Below are 21,043 nucleotides of genomic sequence, written 5' to 3'. Positions count from 1 at the left end.
TAGGTGCACAAAACGAATAACACTGAACCACTTAAGCACAAACGACGGCACACACACAAACACGAGGTGTTGTTCTTCGGTGTGCGAATGTTCACTAACTGTGTACGAGTCCGGGGACCTGCCAAGAGAGAAGGAGGGGTGGGGGGTAGGAGAGCGAGAGGGGGGGAGCAGATGCCATAGGCAGGGGAGAGAGGGGGAGGGGACAAAGGGAAAGAAGCCCGGGGGAAGAGGGGTGGAGGGAGGGGACGGGGTAAAAGGAGAGAAAGGAGGGAGCGTGCCTAAAGGCAAAGACATGGGAAGTGGGGCAGGGAGGATCAAAGTTGATAGGAGGGGTACATGGAGGGGAGCAGGACATCATCAGGGAGGGGGAGCTGGCAGAAGCCACCTTGGGAGAGGGTAAGGAGGGTGGAGAGATGGAGTCTGGGTGGGACATGGGAATACAGGCGCGGCAGCTGGCGGGTGTGGGAGAGGATGGGCGAGAAAAGTGGGTGAGGAGGATCGAGTTTGTGAGAGGTGTACAGGATCCGTATACTTTCAAGGAAAAGGAGGAGGTGGGGGAACGGAATGAGATCGTACAGGATCCGTGTGGGGGAGGGGAGATGGATGCGATAGGCGACGCAGAGAGCATGGCGTTCAAGGCTTTGAAGGGATTTATAAAATGTAGGGGGGGGCGGAGATCCGGTCGGATGAGTGTAACAAAGGATAGGGCGGATGAGGGATTTATAGGTGTTTAGGATGGTGGGGGGGTCCAGACCCGACTTACGGCCCGAAAGGAGCTTGAGGAGATGGAATCGTGAGTGTGCCTTGGCTTGGATTGTCCAGAGATGGGGGGTCAAGGAGAGGCGACGGTCAAGGGTGACGCCAAGGTACTTGAGGGTGGGGGTGAGGGCGATTGGCTGGCCATAGATGGTGAGATAGAAATCAAGGAGGTGGTAAAGAGGGGTGGTTTTGCCTACAATGATCGCCTGGGTTTTGGAGGGATTGACCTTGAGCAACCACTGGTTGCACCAAGCAGTGAACTGGTCAAGATGGGATTGAAGAAGGTGTTGGGAGTGCTGCAGGGTGGGGGCAAGGGCAAGGAAGGCAGTGCCATCAGCAAACTGGAGAAGGTGGATGGGGGGTGACGGCGGCGGCATGTCCGCCATATACAGAAGGTACAGAAGGGGGGAGAGGACGGAGCCTTGGGGCACAGCAGCGGAGGGAAATAAAGTGTAGGAATCCATGCTATGGATGGTGACATAGGAAGGACGGTGGGAGAGAAAGGAGCCGATCAGACGAACGTAGTTGATGGGAATGGTGAAGGTTTGGAGCTTGAAGAGGAGACCGGAATGCAATGCGCAGTCATAAGCTCGTTCGTTCTGTGTGTGCAATGTTGTCCAAGTACTCGAAACCAGGTGCGAGGGGAGTGACAGAGGTGCCAGTTCGATCGTGGACATCCGGGAAGAGGGATTAATCGAACTGTGGATCATCAGGGATCGAAAATACATCAGAGAGGTAGGAGGCAAAGTGATTGGCGTTACTAAGGCTGTCAGGGAATGGGTGATCATGGAGAAGAGGATAGTAGGGGGGAGGGTTTAGTGCCAGAAAGGCGACAGAAGGCTGACCAGAACTTGGACGAGTTTATAGGTAGGGTAGCATTTAAACGGGTGCATCAGGAGGCAGCATAGGTTACATCGTCAGGGTGGTGTAGGTGAAGGGGTGGTTATCGACCTGGGTGGAGAGGGTGTCCCGGTAGGCATTCCAGTTGGCACGGGAATAGTCATGGACGTACTTAGCGGGAGGGTCATTACGAGGGTCGGGGCGGGGACGACGACCGTCTGAAATGGTGAGGAACACAGGAAGATGGTCGCTACCAATAGGGTCCTGGACATCCACCGTTATGCGGCCAAGGAGGTTGGGGGAGGAAAGGATAACATCGAGAGTGGAGTTGGATTCAGGACGGGTGTGCTGGGGGATGGGGATGAGGTCGCCTTGAAGGGAGGAGAGGAACCGATGCCACCGCCGTAACTGGGCGGCGAAACGACTATGGATGTTGAGGTCGGCGGCGATCACGCAGAAGGAGAAGGTATGGACAATGTGGGAGAGGGGAATAGGGGCGTTAGGGCGGACATAGATGGTACCGCATGTAACGGCAAGGCCGGGGAAGAAGAAACTAAGGATCAGGTGTTCGGTGGGGTCGGGAAGGAGAGGTTGGAGCTGAACGGGGAACTGGCTGCGGTTACCAATGGCAACTCCGCCACGCGCAATCAGGAGGGGATTATCGGAGCGGTGAAGGAGGTAGGGCGATGTGTGGACGGTGTGGTGGGGTTGGAGAAAGGTTTCATTGAGGAGGAAGGCATCCACGAGGTGGGTGCCAAGGGTGTGCAGGAAGAGGTTCTTGTTGGCGGGAAGGGAGCGGGTGTTGTTGAAAAGGATACGGTGCTGTCGCGCCATGACAGGGATTTACACGAGGGTGTCAAGACGGGAGAAGGTGAAATGGGCCTGGTTGTGGGAGTAGGTGGCGTACATTTTTAGTTGGAAAACGGAACGGGTGGCGAGGGATATCTGTTGAAGGGTGTGGGGCGCTGAAGAGGATGAACATTCTGAAGGACGAGGGTGAGGAATCTGATGATGTCCTCAGCGGTAGGGGGTGGGCGAAGGGAAATGCCGACTTGGTGGCTGGCGGAGTATATATATATATATACATATATATATATATATATATATATATATATATATATATATATATAGATGTCTTATGCAGGCGGTGCCAACTGCAGCGCTGTATTCTGCCTGTTTACGTATCTCTGTTTTGGAATACGCATGCCTGTACCAGATTCTTTAGTGATTCAGTATATAGGGTGCTCCATTTATGGTGACCGTGCCAAATATCTCACGAAATAAGCGTCAAACGAAAAAATTACAAAGAACGAAACTTGTCTAGCTTGAAGGGAGAAACCAGATGGCGCTATTGTTGGCCCTCTAGATGGCGCTGCCATAGGTCAAACGGCTATCAACTGCGCTTTTTAAAGAGGAACCCTCATTTTTATTACATATTCGTGTAGAACGTAAAGATATGTGAATGTTTTAGTTGGACCACTTTTTCGCTTTTTGATAGATGGCGCTGTAATAGTCACAAACGTATAAGTACGTGGTATCACGTAACATTCCTTCAGTGCGGACGGTATTTGCTTCGTGATACATTACCCGTGTTGAAATGGACTGTTTTCGAATTGCGGAAAAGGTCGATGTCGGTTTTATGTGTGGCTACTGTGATCAAAATACCCAACGGGCGTGTGCTGTGTATGCTGCTCGGTATCCTAGACGACATCATCCAAGTGTCCGGACCGTTCGCCGGATAGTTACGTTATTTAAGGAAACTGGAAGTGTTCAGCCACATGTGAATGAACCACGACCTGCAACAAATGATGATGCCCAAGTAGGTGTTTTAGCTGCTGTCGTGGCTGATCTGCACATCAATAGCAGACAATCTGCGCGAGAATAGAGAATCTCAAAAAAGTCGGTGTTGAGAATGCTACATCAACATCGATTGCACCATACCGTATTTCTGTGCACCAGGAATTGCATGACGACGACTTTGAACGTCGTGTACAGTTCTGCCACCGGGCACAAGAGAAATTACGGGACGATGACAGATTTTTTGCACGCGTTCTATTTAGCGACGAAGCGTCATTCACCAACAGCGATAACGTAAACCGGCATAATATGCACTATTGGGCAACGGAAAATCCACGATGGCTGCGACAAGTGGAACATCAGCGACCTTAGCGGGTTAATGTATGGTGCGACATTATGGCAGGAAGGATAATTGGCCCTCATTTTATCGATGGCAATCTAAATGGTGCAATGTATGCTGATTTCCTACGTAATGTTCTACCGCTGTTACTACAAGATTACTACATTGAGGCCCTTTACGCCGACCCCTGAGGCCTTTTCGTGCCGATCCCCAGAGACGCTGAGCATGGAATGTTTTCCTCGGCTTCTGATAAGGAAAGTGCGGGCTTTTGTGGCTCTCACCTCGGTCACAGCAGCGCCAGGAGCAGGGGTGTAATGGGGGTGAGATGGGGTATGTCGACCTTCCGATCGCTTGGCACGGCCACGGTGGCATTGGGCAGGACTGTGGTGCAGTTCGGTGCCAGTGTGACATCAGTGACCCGCCTTACACGTCGCACGAGCTTCTCAACTGTGACCTGACGCACGTTTTGACACTTTGTTTCAAGTGCCGTAACAGGGGAAGGCTGCAGACACCTTTGAGATAAATTTCAATCTTAAGTGTCGCAACGGCTGGAAATTATGTGGTTTTGGAAAAGCGTTCCTTTAATTCTGTTGCGCTTATCACGTTTGTGTGTGTATCGAGTTACGCACTGCATTTGTGGTAGAACAGAAACAAGTGTACTCGCCCACAGGTTGAAACGTGTGAGGGTACCGAAGAAAATGTGTGCACCGTGCTGCATCACACCGCACGACTTCCGATATACAGTTTTATAGGAAACTACCGTCTCAAACGTCACGTCACAACAATATCGACGTCAACGAGGGACGAATGGAGACGTCGGAAGCCGATTACACTACGCCAAAAAAGTCGTTTTAATACCAGAAAAGGCAGCGTCTTGTGGGACTCTCTCTCTGAACAGCGCACGGCTGGGGATCAGAATCGTCTGAGTGGATTAGTAAGCTGTTGCGTCAGAGGGTTTATTTTTCTTGGATTATAGGAACTGAGATAAGCAACGAAAGTTGTTTTTTTACGAGTAGACCTTATCTGATAACCAGCCTGGTCTCATGTACATCCTGTTTTCCATTCTTTCATTAAAAAGCTTATCATGTTTGAGTAGGCATCAAGCTGTGCAGCACATATGTGATACGAGCGGACATTAGCCTGTTACAACATGTGTGAAGGTATCGAAGGTTTAGCATGCAGCGTGCATGCATTGTACTGTGCGACTTTCGAACTAGTGTCTGGAAGTTAAGTGTATCGGCAATCCCGGATTCGATGGCTAAAAAGTTACAAATTACTGTCAGGCATAAACGTTGCTATGGTTGCCTTGACAGATTACGTACTGTAATCACTACGATTGAGGGTGTTTTGTGTAAAGGATAAGGGTTTGGTTGTGTGAACCGTGACATCCTCATGCAGAAGGTAAAATAAAGAGCGACTCAAAATGGATATAGCGGTTAGAGATGGCTACAACCATCAATGCGTAGTAATACATCGATAAGAATTACATAAAATTTATAGGAGTTTCAATCTTTTTATGTACTTGATACGTGTTTCATACTACCCCCTTAGTCGCACGGACAGCATTCGCTCGGATATTAGCAAACGGCTTCAAGGTTCAAGGTTTGTGTTTCATGATCTCAGTTACATGTTGTCTATCTAAGGGACCACAAGAATTTGATTTTAAGTGTTTCATATGCAGAAAAACGAAAGAACATCATTGGTGAAAACTCGCGAAAACGGTAAATCGATATCACAAAATGTCGACATCGTTCGATGACCGAATTGAAGACCGTTGTTTTTCAATAACAAACAAAACAGGGTTCCAACTCTTACATGAAGGATAGCCCTTATCTCTGTTTATACGAGTAATATTGACAGATTTCAATGGGTTCTTTCAGTACACAGGCCGAATATCGCATAGACCCTGGACCGTACGAGTCGTTTGTCCAATATTATAGGCTTTCCCGCAATGACAGGTGATTTTGTAGACACCGGGTTCCCTCAGACCCAAATCATCCTTAATTGAGCCCAGTGGGCCGTAGTCTTAGGTAGCGGACGGAATACACTTTTAATGTGTTCGGGGAGAAGCTTCCCGTGAAAGGTAGCAATGCCACTGATTTACTTGTATCTCCTGTCGGTTCCCGCGGAGGTTCAGCCTGTAGAGCACGACGGATCTGATTGTCGGTACAGCCACTCTGAACAATGCTTTTAGATGATCCAGTTCTTCTGTTAACCTGTATGCATCTGAGATGGCGTAAGCTCTGTTTACCAGTGTACGTAGGACCCCTTTACGTTCGTACTATGGATGATAACTCGATGCATGAAGATACCGGTACGTATGCGTAGCGTACGGTAAACACCGTGTTCTAGTGTCCAATCATCCCCCCCCCTCCCCCCGCCCCGGTAGACGGTGACATCCAAAAAGTATTCCATCCTTTTCAGCTTCCATCGGGAATTTGATATTGCAGTGCAAACAATTAAAATGATTTAAGAATTGTTTCAGAGCATCCGTCCCATGTGGCCATCTCCACAAACAAGTGAACTCCCCATAGCCATTCGGTCAGTTTGTTCAGAGTAATTGTCATTAAATAAGAAATACGTCACAGTCAACACACGACGACAAATCTTAGTTGTTTCTTCGTCCAATTTTTCACCAATTAACTGCAAAGAATTTTCGAGAGGAAATCTGGTAAAAAGAGACAACATCAAAACTAACGAGCAAATCCGTGGGACTGCACACATCAACTTCAAACGATGAATAAAAACAAGAGAATTGGAAATACGATGTTCACATTTTCCGACATGGGGATTGAGAGCAGTTGCTGTCATAATCTAGTCACGAAGAATTAAAATCTTATGTTAAAAGTTAACACAGGGAGACAAGTATCAACTCACGGCTCGCGGATTACTCGGACTACGAATATTTCATCTAGTATTTGAGAACTAGAACGTTTAGCGACTTGCAATAAACTTTACACATAGTTTCAACCCTTCATCAGACTTTCCCTCACTCACACTTCCCACAAAATAATGAAAGGAAAAAAGGTTACCGTTTTCAACATTTTTGCCGTTCATGCAGTAAAATTTCAGAATCAAGCTTGATGATTAAATTTATTACTTTTTCACTGCTAATTCTAGGCGCTACACGTTTTGCAGGCAATGTCCAAATATATCACTGACTGTACGTGCAAAATCATATCATTTTACTCCATACAGTTCGGAAGAGACGGCGTTTTCTGCAAGGGAGTTCGATTCTGTAAACATTCGGAGGTGAGGTTTCATTGCTGTGTAATCTAAACAGCGATGAAAACCTCTGATGTCAACATAGTCGTGTTTCCAATCCAAATAAAATTGCATGTGTACATCTTTCAGAAGGAATGAAAGGAAAACCCATTGAAGACTCTACAAACATGTTTGGGTACTGAAACAAAACTGTGTTCACCCAAAAAGACAAGAAGCTTTCGTTTCGTTATGATTTCCTACAAGGACGGGAATTACACAAAAGGCATTGTGTAGACAGACTGACTGGCTCACTCGCTGATTCATCGCCGCCCAGGCCAAATCACTGAGGACAGAAACTTGAAATTTGGAGAGGGTGTTGCTCTTATATTGAAGAAGGGATTTTTAGAAATTCCGCACCCAAGGGAGTGAAATAGGAATGACATGTTTTCTGAAAAATATCGCTATTAAGGCAATTTTGAAGCAAGATCTATGAAAATTGTTGTTTGGTTCCTCCATCATAAATGAAAAACACATGTTTCGCCGTTTTTGGAAATTTAACCCCTAGGGGGATGAAACAGTCAAAAGATTTTTTTGGAAATGTATCGTAATTAAAGAATCAGTAAAGTATTTTTATAGCTCCATTATGAAAATTGGCATTTGCCTCCTCAGTTACAAATTAAAAAATACGTATTTCAGTGTTTTTGAAACTAAATCCCTGAGCTGGTGAATTAGGGACGATATGTTGTATAGAACTATTCCTTAAGAAAGCACTTTTAAAGCTAAATCTATAAAAATCTGAATTTGGCTTCTCTGATGTAAGTAATAAATATGTGTTTCACTGTTTTTGGAAATTCAACCCGTAAGTAGGTGAAATAGGGGGTGAATGTTGTACGGAAATAATTCGTTGAGAAAGCAATTTTAAAGCTAAATCTTTGAAAGCTGTTGTTTGACTTCTCGCTTAGAAATAAAAAAAGGCCGAGTTTCATTGTTCTTGGAAATTCGACCCCTAGGGGGTAAAAGAGGGGATGAAAGCTTTTAGAAAACTATTTCGTTGTATTAAAAAAAATTTGTAGCGGAATCTATGAAAACTGGTTTTTCACTTCTCGAACAGCTGTGAACAAAAATGAGTCAGAGAATAAAGTTTCATGGAAATATGACCGCAAGAACGCAAAACGTACGAATTAAAAACATCTTGGATTCCAGCTACCGGAATCGTGTTTTGGTCAGAAGTATATTCGGAAAAGACCATGTTTCTACGGCCTTAACTATAGCGAAAAGTTTAGAAGGTGTCGCGATTTGTCAACAACGCAGAAATTCGATTAAAGGAAAATAAAAAAATCTGTGCAGACCATTCAGTGTAAGGAAGGGAAGTAACGGGCGGTAAGCTAGTTGTTCAATAAAATTTCGCGAACGTAAATCGATTCATTGTACTGCACTTAAATAACACACGTTTGACTTCATTCCATATACCAGAGACGTCTGTGCGTGAGATTCGTGAACCACGGCAAATGTAATGTCGTGAGACACACAACAGTAATTAGGAAATTCTTGAAGCACTCACCAAAACGCAGCAAGATCAAAACTATTCTTACTTAATATTCAGTGGTTAGAAGAGAAGATAGTTGCTGATTCACTAATCCGTCCACTACTTCTGAAACTATGATCTTCGTCTGACCTGCTTAAAAGTGGTCGGAGGTGCTATCGTGCGAAGCCGATTCCAGATGGCGCCTTTGTGAGACGTCTCCCTGAACTTTAGCTGCAGGCGTACAGTGTGCTCGCGGCGAGAGGCGAGAGAGACCTGCGCTGCCCCGCCCCTCTCCATCTGTAGATAACGTGGTGGCGCTCTTTGCACTCATTCAGCAGGTGTCGCGCTGCTAAAGTGAATGGTATGGCAGTCAGTTGCGCACTGCAGCCTAATCAACAAAATACGAGCCCTAGGAACGGCAGACGAGCTGTGTGACAGCACTGAAGAGTTTCTTATGATCAGAGGGCAGGATGTCGTTCTAAACGGAAATAAATTTTCAGACAGGAAAGTAACTTTCAGAGTACCCTAAGGCAGTGTTATTGGACCACTTCTTTTCCCAATATGCGTATATGGAATATTGCGCATATACAGGGAGCGTTCAGTAAGAAACGGAACACATTTATGTTGTGTTATGTCCGCACTATAGCACAACAAATATTCCGTGATAACCAAATTTATTTGACCTTCTGTCTCTGAAAACAAAACTTAAGTTCGACAACACAACACTTCGCTGGATATAGCGCCACGGAGAAATCAGAGTCACTAGTAGAGAATACAAGTCCAAACCACTGCCAACGAGTCGATACCGACGCGTCGCAAGTTTCCAGCCAGGGAGGCCACAGTACGGTTCGGTGGTCGTGAATCCAGCAGCCGGGTAGTAGCACAGTCATCGGCGACGATTGAACTGGTGAAACGGGCTGAGGGAGCTCGCTTAAATCCGCAGGTCCGGCCAATCAGAGAGTTGTTAGATGGCGCCCTTATACGGTTGCTCACTCTGGTGGCGAGGGCAGCGCCGCCAGGGTAATCCGTATCGACAGTGGTGTGTGCGCTGCCGCTAACCCCGCGACGACGCGTTCACTGGCGCCAGTCGTTGACATCGTGTGCGGCGCCTCGCTGTGTGCCGCGCGTGTTGTAGCACGCCGCGCCGAGTTGACGGCTGCTGTGCGGCGGCCGATACGACAATTTAGTTTTATCAGCCAGTTGCGGGGGCATCGTGGAATATTCCCCGCTTCAGACCTTTGTTTCACGAAGTTCCGATGTGTGGCGGCGCTACATGTAGCCTTCAAAAACACGTCTGTAACGGAGGTGGATTCCAAACAGAGAGATGTCATTGTGTTTCTTTTAGCGGGAAACAAGAGCACTGCAGATATTCATAGGCGCTTGCAAAAACGTTGTGCAGACTTGGAAGTAAACAAAAGCACGGTGAGTCGTTGGGCGACGTGTCTATCGTCATCGCAAGAAGGTCGCGCAAACCTGTCCGAACTGACGCGTTTCGACCGGCCGTACCCAGCTGCGACCCGTGGAACGTGCGGACAGTCTCATACGAGGTGATCGATGGATCACAATGTAACAACTCGCTGCTCAACTGCACGTCTTTGTCGGTAATGCTGACAAACTCTTCCACCAGTTGGAGTACTGGAAGACGTGTGCCTGCAGAGCACCTCGTAGCTAACAGAAACTACGCTCATGCTCATAAACTAAGGATAATTGCAGAATGTGGTGCCAAACAACGTGTCACTACACAAAACTGGCGCTAATAGCATAGGCACATAGGGAAAACACACGACGCAGATCTGTAAGTCCACAGTATTGGTGATAAGTTGAGGGGCTCGCAAAACTTTATTGGACTTTTCTTCAACGGCCACCCTACAGCCGGCATCTCGCACTTTCCATCTCTTTGGCCCAATGAAGGACGCACTGAGCGGCAAGCAGTACGTGGATGATAGGTAGGTTACTGATGCAGCAAGACGCCGGCTTCGACTTCGGCCAGAGGGTGGTAGGAATGCGGGAATACGGGCCCTCCCAGTTACGCGGCGTAAGGCCATGGCACTGAACCCCTCGGAGATTATGTTTAAAAGTAGGTTTCTGTAGCCAAAAGTTTGGGGAAGAATACGGTGTATTGGAATCCTAAATAAAAATAACCTTCTTTGAGAAAAACGAAGTGTTGCATAAGTTATCGAACGCTCCCCGTATAATCAGAAAGACCCATTATTGTGCCGTTACAGGTTTGCAGAAGAATTACTGGAAGTAGTCACAACTATAAAATGTCAAGGACTATCAGTACGAAGCTATATAAAGTGGAACGTCCACATAAAATTATTCCTCAGTAAGGCAGATGCCACACAGATTCATTGGCAGAATCATCAGAAAATGTTGTTGATCAACAAAGGACCTAGCTTACAAACATTCTTTCGACCAATACATGAATATTGCTCGTCCGGAAGGAGTCATACCAGACAGGATTGTTGGGGAGGGGGGGGGGGGAGAAGACAAAGAAGAACAGTGCGTTTCGTTAGAGTTCCGTTCAGCAAGAGCCAATGCGCCGCGGAGGGTGGTCTACTGCTTAAGCTCCGAAAGCTTATGTTCCTAGAAGAGTCAGCCTATCTGTTGCTTCCTCCCACGTGTAGTTCACGAGACGATCACGGAGATAACATCAGAGAGGTGCGATCCTACACAGAGGCTTGCCAGCAATCCTCCTCCCCACAAACCATTCGCAGTCCAGCAGGAAGAGGTGCAAGTCACACTGGTACAGACAGTACCCTCCGCCGCACACAACACGACTTGGGTATTTAGGTGTCTGCAATCTCAGTAGCTTCCTAAATGAGTGACCTAGCATGACACACTTTGTCCTGGTCGTTGTGGTTGTGGTAGTAGTAGTAGCAGCAGTAGTAGATTTATTCGTCCACAGATCACTTTTACAAGGATTTGGATATATCATAGTACTATAACTGCAAAAAAAAAAAAGAAACGTAATTCACACATATAGATACAGATTGACAAGGATGGGACAGGTACTCGGCTGTGACTTTATAGCAGGAACCATCCCAGCATTTGCCTGAAGTGGTTTAGGGAAACCACGGAAAACCTACATCGAGATCCCTGGATAAAATTCGAGCCTCTGCCCTCGTGAATACAAGGACACCCCATTTAAAACAGTGCTACCTCATTCGGTTTAGCAATAGTGTACAATGTAGTCTTCTTTTTACACACTCGAGAAGAATTTATTTCGTAACCAGCTGAGTACCCGGCGTCACCTGGGTACGTATTTACTCCAGTCGTCTGTCAGTCCACCTCCTCCCTGCAGCCCTCTCAGCCTATCTCGCCCTTCACCTCCTCTCTGGCTGTTTCTACCATCCCCTCTCTCTGCCCAACTCCTACACCCTCTCCATCTGCTCCTGCCCCTCTCTCTCTCCACTTTCTCCTCCCCCTCTCTATCAATCTGCTCTTCCCCACTCCGCTGTCCATCTCCTTCTCCCACTGTCTTTGTCAATAACTTCTTCCCCCTCTCTTTGTCCATCTCCTCCTCCTCCTCCCCCTGTCCATCTTCCCCTCTTTCCTTTCTCTGTCCATTTCCTGCTACCTTTCTATCTGCCCATTCTCTTCTCCCCCATCTCTCTGCCTGTCTCTTCCACCCACAGTCCCTCTCCAGCTCCTCCTGTTTCATTTATCTGAGAATCTCCTTCCCTCGCCTCTCTCTTTCCGTTTCCCCCATCCCTATCTTTACCCATCTCATCCTCCTCATCCTCTTATCTATGCCTATCTTCCCCTCCTCTTGGCTGTCTGTTCACCTTCTCGTTCTCCCTCTCTCCATGTTACCACACTCACCCCGCTAGGAGACTGGTGGTTCTTATCCCTACAGTATACTTGTGTTTTTCTAACATATTTCACACGTATTGTACACATATTTCACCTCTATGTCTGCCGAATTTTGCCCTGCATGTTTAATTTCATGCAGCTTGAAGTTCATATCCTGGTATTTGCTGAACTATGTACTGTACAAAGATGTAACTTTGTAGGTACATCGAGTGACATATGTGCCTATGGCTGCGAAACGTGTTGCGAATAGGGTTAGTAGTATAGAACTAATAAATAAAAACGTCATGCACGATGCAGTTTCAAACATATCTTAGTGTTCATAACGTGATATCTCATGAATTATATCCCGTAGAATAATATATTTTTGTATGTACATTCAGTGGCAAATGTGGATAATGTCTGCGAGAAGTGTTGCAAATGGAATAAATAGCGACGAAGTAATAAATGTAAACGTCTTGCACGGTGCAAATCTCTAAGTGATCTCATTATCCAATGCTGAATGACAAAGGTATGGGTAGTCCCTTGTCTTGGGATACACTGCGTCTTCACCCCCACTCCCATCCCTCTTTTACGTGGGGAGTTCTTCACCCCACAGTGATTCTTGTCCAAGACAGTAAATGATATGTGTAGCAAATTTGGTTGAAATCGGTACAGTGGCTTAGGAGATGTGGAAATCCACTTTTACAATCTGTATGGACGTAAAAGTTTGTTCGTTTCTCAGCACGAATCACCGTACATCCTAGACACACTTTATTTCGTAGTGCAACGCTACACACACTGTAGTTTCATCATTATCATCACCATCATACAACACGAACACTACAGTACACTACACACACACACACACACACACACACACTGCATACATGTAGTACTACAAATATTGCAATCGAGAATGTTGTAAACAAATAAAAAAACTATATCAGCTGACCTGAGGACGATGATGGTGATGTTTAGTTCCACTTCCGTGTACAATGAGCTCTGAAAGAGGATAAGATGTTGGTGCGAACCGTTGGGAAGCACCGGTGAAGGTTTGCCAGAAGAGAGAAAAGTATTTACACAGAGTGGACAGGACACAGCAAAAACTCAACACATTGCAAGACCTTATACGATGCGAGAAAACCGTTGGCATTCGTAACAGTTTCCTGTCGTCTCTGAATGGATAAGAACAGGTGTTACGTGATTTTCAAGGAATTCTTATACCCTTCTTCTTGCAAAATAGTGGAAATTCAGTTAACGACGATAGAGCTTGACGACGACAACGCACCCTTCTCTCCAAAGTAGATCACAAAGCCCCGGTAATATTGAGGTCTGGTGACCATGGTGGCCAGGGGTGGTGGAGCAGTTCATCCTAGTCCTCATAAAACCGGTACTGGACGATACGAGTTGTGTGAACAGTGGCCTCTCGTCGTGGAGCACAGCATCACCATTGTGGAACACAGATTCTACCATGGGGTGGACCTGATCAGCCAAAATGGCGATGCAATCGTTGGCAGTAATGCTTGTACACTTCTGGAAGTGATATCCAGTGGTTCCGCAAAACCTCTCGTTTAGCCAGTTGTTAATCCAACACCGAAACGATAGTTCAGGTATATGTGTCGGAGTCGCAATCTGAAGATGAAGAGATAGAGAAATTATGTGAGGATACAGAAAGGGCAATAATGTACCACTCGTTGACTCACCGGATGACCGACTGGGCCCTCTGGTCCATGGCGGCGATCTAAATAGTGGCGGTCGAGAGGGCGTTGGCGGCACATGGCCTGCGAGTCTGTCTTTGGCCTCGCTTGCTTCACTGCCTACTATCGATCTCCTCGCAACCTCTTTGCCAGCTGTTGTGCTGGCGATAGCTTACACCAGCACAAATGATATACAGAAAAATGGAAAAGAAACTTGTGGACGTGTTAGATGACAATCAGTTTGGCTCTTGGAAAAGTAAAGGCACTGGAGAGGCAATTGTGACAATGCAGTTAATAATGAAAGCAAGACGAAATAAAAAATCATGACACATTCATAGGATTTGTCGACCTGGAAAAAGCGTTTGACAATGTAAAATGGTGCGACATCTACATCTACATGACATCTACATGACTACTCTGCAATTCACATTTAAGTGCTTGGCAGAGGGTTCATCGAACCACAATCATACTATCTCTCTACTATTCCACTCCCGAACAGCGAGCGGGAAAAACGAACACCTAAACCTTTCTGTTCGAGCTCTGATTTCTCTTATTTTATTTTGATGATCATTCCTACCTATGTAGGTTGGGCTCAACAAAATATTTTCGCATTCGGAAGAGAAAGTTGGTGACTGAAATTTCGTAAAAAGCTCTCGCCGCGACGACAAACGTCTATGCTGTAATGACTTCCATCCCAACTCGTGTATCATATCTGCCACACTCTCTCCTCTATAACGCGATAATACAAAACGAGCTGCCCTTCTTTGCACCCTCTCGATGTCCTCCGTCAATCCCACCTGGTAAGGATCCCACACCGCGCAGCAATATTCTAACAGAGGACGAACGAGTGTAGTGTAAGCTGTCTCTTTAGTGGACTTGTTGCATCTTCTAAGTGTCCTGCCAATGAAACGCAACCTTTGGCTCGCCTTCCCGACAATATTATCTATGTGGTCCTTCCAACTGAAGTTGTTCGTAATTTTAACACCCAGGTACTTAGTTGAATTGACAGCCTTGAGAATTGTACTATTTATCGAGTAATCGAATTCCAACGGATTTCTTTTGGAACTCATGTGGATCATCTCACACTTTTCGTTATTTAGCGTCAACTGCCACCTGACACACCATACAGCAATCTTTTCTAAATCGCTTTGCAGCTGATACTGGTCTTCGGATGACCTTACTAGACGGTACATGTGTAAAATTCTGAGAAAAATAGGGGTTATCTGTAGGGAGATGTGGGTAATATACAGAATGTACAAGATCCAAGAGAGAGTAGTAAGACTGGACGATGAAGGACGACGTGCTCAGATTAGAAAGAGTATAAGACAAGGATGTTGTCTTTTGTCCCTACTGTTCAATCTGTACATCAAAGAAGCAATGATGGAAGTAACAGAAAGGTTCAGGAGTGACATTAAAATTCGAAGTGAAAGGATATCAGTAATACGAGTCAGTGATGACATTTCTATCCTGAGTGAAAGTGAAGAAGAATTACGTGACCTGCTAAATGAAATGAACAATCTAATGAATACAGAATATGGTTTGCGAGTAAATCGAAGAAAGACGAAAGTAATGAGAAGTACTGTGAGAGTGAACGATCGCTTTCACAGCAGCTTTGTCGTCTCCATCACAAGACGACATCCAAGAGCACGTTCCGACACAATTTTTTTTTAATTTATAGGCTTTCGCAACGTATCCAACAGCCATATCAACATTGGAAAGATTATACTACAGTTTGTTTTGACAGTTCACAGTATACATTAGTTTACGTCATACCCTGCTAAGAGGGCTTAACAAAGGACAGATTGCGACATAAAGCTATTTTACAACTACAGTATACTGAAACGACTGAACGAGACGAAAATCGAACACAGGAGAGACAGAGATAGCATGCTGTAAAAACTCTACAGCTAACGCAGTAAGAAATTAAAAATCGCCGTTACTAAACATTTGGGATGTTCCCAGTTCCACCATTTCATAATGCTCGAAGGAAGTGTACGGTGACCTAGTTGAGTGTGTTATGTGAACGTTGGTAGGGAGGCTGGCGTGACTCTGCAGGACGAATAACCGTACCATAGGCCAGACAAACGTGTGGTTTGTGAAAAGGGGCAGCAACCTTTTCATTAGCTGTAGGGGCAACAGTCTGGATGATTGACTGATCTGGCCTTGTAACATCAGCCAAAACAGCCTTGCCTGTGCTGGTGCTCCGAACGGCTGAAAGCAAGGGAAAACTACAGCCGTAATTTATCGCGAGGGCATGCAGCTCTACTATGTGGTTAAATGACGATGCCGTCCTCTTGGGTAAAATATTCAGGACGTAAAATAGTCCCCCATTCGGATCTCCGGGCGGGGTCTACTCAGGAGGACCTTGTTACCAGGAGAAAGAAAACTTCTGTTTTGTGGATCGGAGCGTGGAATGTCAGATCTCTTAATCGGACAGTTAGATTAGAAAATTTGGAATGGGAAATTGATAGGCTAAGATTATATATAGTGGGAATTAGCGAAGTTCGGTGGCAGGAGGAACAAGACTTTTGGTCAGGTGAATAAAAAATCAAACAGGGGTACTGCATGAATAGCTTTAATAAAGAAAAAAAAGTAGGAATGCGGATAAGGTACGGTGAATAGCATAGTGAATGCGTTATTGTAGACTCAAAGTCCACACGCACTGTAGTACAAGTTCGTAAGCCAACTAGCACCGAAGATGATGAAGAGATGAAAGAAACAATGATGACATAAAAGAAACTATACAGATAGTTAAGAAAGGTGAAAATGCAATAGTGATGGTGGACTGGAATTCCATCGTAGGAAAAGAAAGAGAAGGAAAAATAGTAGATGAATATGGACTGCGAAAAAATGAATTAAAGACAAGGCCGCCTGAAAAAATCCTGCACACGGCATAATTTAGTCATGGCTATGTTTAAATATCATGAAAGGAGGCTATAGATGAGACCTGGAGACATTTGGTTTTAGATCGATTATACAGTGTGAGTGACTAACTATTGCCACCTACAATAACTCCGGTAGTATGATACTAGCTGAAAAATTTGTGGGGCAAATGTTGCATGGGACAACGGGGGCCACAATATGTCGTTGGTTTTTTGTCGCTAGGTATGAAGGCCAACTTTGTTTTCTTTAAATGGGGTGCTATAGTTTGGTACTTACTTTCTGATAGCGGTTATCGAGACGAATCCAATGATGTGTAACAGTAAGGTTACAAAGGCCGCATGAACGTCCATTTACAGAAGGTGTTCCAGGTGATGACCACTGGTGTCAATGCAGTGCTGCAATCTTCTTAGCATGGATCGAGTGGTATTCGTTATCAAATCAGCACTTATCAAACCACATGCTCTGACACTTCTCTCTCGCATATCTTCGGGTGTAGTTGGAACGTCTGTATAAATAATATATTTTACGAATAAATCCTACAGTCGTATTAGCAGAAAAATAGGAAATGAAAGGAAGGAAGAAGATTGAAGTAAACGTGAAAGGAAAACCTGTCTCCACAGGGCCCTCTGTCCCTATTCTTTTACAATCGTTATCAGAAACACCGCAATTGCTCGAAGTTGCTGACTGTTTATCATACATAGACTGTGGGCTGCTTCCATGCGACTGTAGGACGCAGTGAAGCGCCGAACGGCTCGACGGCTCGCAAGTCTGTTATAAAGTTCAGTAAAGTGGCTTCGACAGTGAACATTCAGAGTTGCGGGGAGCACCGTTCTGGCGGATTTGTGTAAAACATTGCAGTGGTTCGTGACGCCGTGGCTGCTAGTCCAGTGAGATCGGTTCTTCGCCCTCCCCGAGCACTCTCACTGCGCCACAAATGAATACAGGTGTGGATTTGGGGAATTATTGTGAATTTTGCGCATCTATAGCTCCCAGGTAGTAGTGGAGGGACCGATTGTCACGTCGGATGGCGACCGCGGGCGATGTCGATATTTTGCAAGCGATTCTGCAAGGCAGCCTCATGCCGCCGCTCGCAGGCTAAAAGGCACTGCCCGTCGGGCTCTGTATACTGGTGTGAAGTAATCGGGGCAGCACAGGCTACCGATGTGCTGTGAGGAACCCGTACGTTGGAGTTACAACGGCGCATTGTGACCTGTGTGGATTGGCATTGTGAATAAATACACTCCTGGAAATTGAAATAAGAACACTGTGAATTCATTGTCCCAGGAAGGGGAAACTTTATTGACACATTCCTGGGGTCAGATACATCACATGATCACACTGACAGAACCACAGGCACATAGACACAGGCAACAGAGCATGCACAATGTCGGCACTAGTACAGTGTATATCCACCTTTCGCAGCAATGCAGGCTGCTATTCTCCCATGGAGACGATCGTAGAGATGCTGGATGTAGTCCTGTGGAACGGCTTGCCATGCCATTTCCACCTGGCGCCTCAGTTGGACCAGCGTTTGTGCTGGACGTGCAGACCGCGTGAGACGACGCTTCATCCAGTCCCAAACATTCTCAATGGGGGACAGATCCGGAGATCTTGCTGGTCAGGGTAGTTGACTTACACCTTCTAGAGCATGTTGGGTGGCACGGGATACATGCGGACGTGCATTGTCCTGTTGGAACAGCAAGTTCCCTTGTCGGTCTAGGAATGGTAGAACGATGGGTTCGATGACGGTTTGGATGTACCGTTCACTATTCAGTGTCCCCTCGACGATCACGAGAGGTGTACGGCCAGATCGCTCCCCACACCATGATGCCGGGTGTTGGCCCTGTGTGCCTCGGTCGTATGCAGTCCTGATTGTGGCGCTCACCTGCACGGCGCCAAACACGCATACGACCATCATTGGCACCAAGGCAGAAGCGACTCTCATCGCTGAAGACGACACGTCTCCATTCGTCCCTCCATTCACGCCTGTGGCGACACCACTGGAGGCGGACTGTACGATGTTGGGGCGTGAGCGGAAGACGGCCTGACGGTGTGCTGGACCGTAGCCCAGCTTCATGGAGACGGTTGCAAATGGTCCTCGCCGATACCCCAGGAGTAACAGTGTCCCTAATTTGCTGGGAAGTGGCGGTGCGGTCCCCTACGGCACTGCGTAGGATCCTACGGTCTTGGCGTGCATCCGTGCGTCGCTGCGGTCCGGTCCTAGGTCGACGGGCACGTGCACCTTCCGCCGACCACTGGCGACAACATCGATGTACTGTGGAGACCTCACGCCCCACGTGTTGAGCAATTCGGCGGTACGTCCACCCGGCCTCCCGCATGCCCACTATACGCCCTCGCTGAAAGTCCGTCAACTGCACATACGGTTCACGTCCACGCTGTCGCGGCATGCTACCAGTGTTAAAGACTGCGATGGAGCTCCGTATGACACGGCAAACTGGCTGACACTGACTGGCGGCGGTGCACAAATGCTGCGCAGCTAGCGCCATTCGACGGCCAACACCGCGGTTCCTGGTGTGTCCGCTGTGCCGTGCGTGTGATCATTGCTTGTACAGCCCTCTCGCAGTGTCCGGAGCAAGTATGGCGGGTCTGACACACCGGTGTCAATGTGTTCTTTTTTCCATTTCCAGGAGTGTAGAAAGAAGTTGAGTGTCTGGGCGTCAGAGTCCTCGGATGGTATGAGAAAGGAAAACACTCCCACAAGCGACAGCGCTTGTACAGTTTGGGTGGGCGGTGTCATCGAACCATCCTCTTTTATTTCAACGGAATGGACGCTCGAGAGTTGTACTTTCAGCAGGATGCTGGCGTCTGCCACACATGTCGTGAAACATCTCAGTTACCGCGTGGGCGGTTTCAAGATGGCCTCATCTTGGTCAACGTCACCAAAACAAAGGCTACCCAGGTCACGACAGTTAACCGCTTGTGATTTGTTGTTGAGCCATGGTAAAAATTGCTGTTTTGAAGAGCGCGTTCCGAAGCGCGTAGCGTGAAGCAGTCGCCCTCCGTTTTTGGCGGTGGCGCCGCTGTGGCAATCGCAGCTTTGGTGTCTCCCCCTGATGCAAAAGCGGAAAAGTTGCCTGTTCACGTGCATTTAAACTCACCAGTAGGTCAGTCTGGGTCTGTCTTTTGTCCCCAGCTTGCTAGTCTGTCTCAGTTAGTGTCTGTCTGTCGTTCGGAGTGCTAGTATGTCTGTCGTTCGGATCAACCTTTAAATCCGGGAAAATGAGAGTCTCTCCACTCCGCCAGTAAGAGAACTCAGCGAGTGGTCGCCCGATCGGGGCTTAGTTCCTGCATCTGAGTCTGCCTGTTAGGCCGCCAGTCGGATCGAGTTTGTTCAGGCAATCGTCATTGGCGGTTCGATCGATCGGTTGGTCGGTCGCGCACTGAGACACAAGATGACTTGTCCGCCTTGAGCGTCGGCGGATGTGAGGTCGCCACGTGAGTCCAGTGGGCCGCGGCGTATAGCGAGGGGTAGTGGCTTCGCGGTCGACACGAGAACAACAGGAGTCAACCCACGACATCAGTCTGGCCGGTGCGAGCTGCGACGCCGTGAGACGGGAGATCGGCGCGCCTTCCTGCGTCTGTTGAAGCGGCTGGAAGCGGAGGGTTCGGGAGAGCGATTTGGGGGTGCTGCGCCAGGTGTTCTCGAGAAGTCGCAGTTTATTAGAAGTTAAGTGATTGGTGATATGGTGTTTGATTTACTCTTGTTAGATTCTACTTGTTTTCTTGGTGAGGTCACCAGCCGTTTTGTTTTCGGGTCGTCCCACCATTCTTCTCCGTTTGCCCATCAGCGGGAAGGTGGTTGTTTATAAATTGTGTGGTCCGTTTTTCCCTTGTGGAGTAGGGGCAGGTTAGACCAATCTGCGGTTCGGGTTGTTCGGTAATCTCCATATCAATCTACCGTAAGTTAGTAGCTGCCTCTGTCATGTTTGTCGGATTTGGTGTGTTAACGAATTTATTGCTTGGAGTGTAACGGCCTAGTACCTGAAATATGTTTTGATCTTTGGAAACTTTGATATTATTGCGTATGATCTTGAAAGTCGGTATCTGTGTACTGTAGAGCATCTGAACTATTGTTTGGCCAACCTTGTAGAATTTTATATAAGACTGCATTTGATAGGCGTTTATTTAAATGATCATTTTAGTATATAAAGCTGCCACCCTTTCACCATAAGAGTCGGCCGG

At 46.9% G+C, this 21,043-nt stretch overlaps 1 protein-coding gene across 1 annotated transcript in view; it reads right to left on the bottom strand.

Annotated features, from left to right (window-relative positions):
- The window catches only part of LOC126281584 (aminopeptidase N-like), a 330,257-nt gene extending 321,529 nt beyond the window's left edge, over positions 1-8,728 (bottom strand). The window contains exon 1 of the mRNA XM_049980666.1: positions 8,616-8,728. The gene's annotated coding sequence lies outside the window, so the exon portion shown is untranslated. The remainder of the gene's footprint in view (positions 1-8,615) is intronic.
- Between the last annotated feature and the right edge of the window lie 12,315 nt (positions 8,729-21,043).

Source organism: Schistocerca gregaria, chromosome 7 (genome assembly GCF_023897955.1).
Source record: "Schistocerca gregaria isolate iqSchGreg1 chromosome 7, iqSchGreg1.2, whole genome shotgun sequence".
Classification (NCBI taxonomy): domain Eukaryota; kingdom Metazoa; phylum Arthropoda; class Insecta; order Orthoptera; family Acrididae; genus Schistocerca; species Schistocerca gregaria.
The sequence above is the reverse complement of the archived record's forward strand: the minus strand, read 5'-3'. Positions and strand labels throughout refer to the sequence as shown.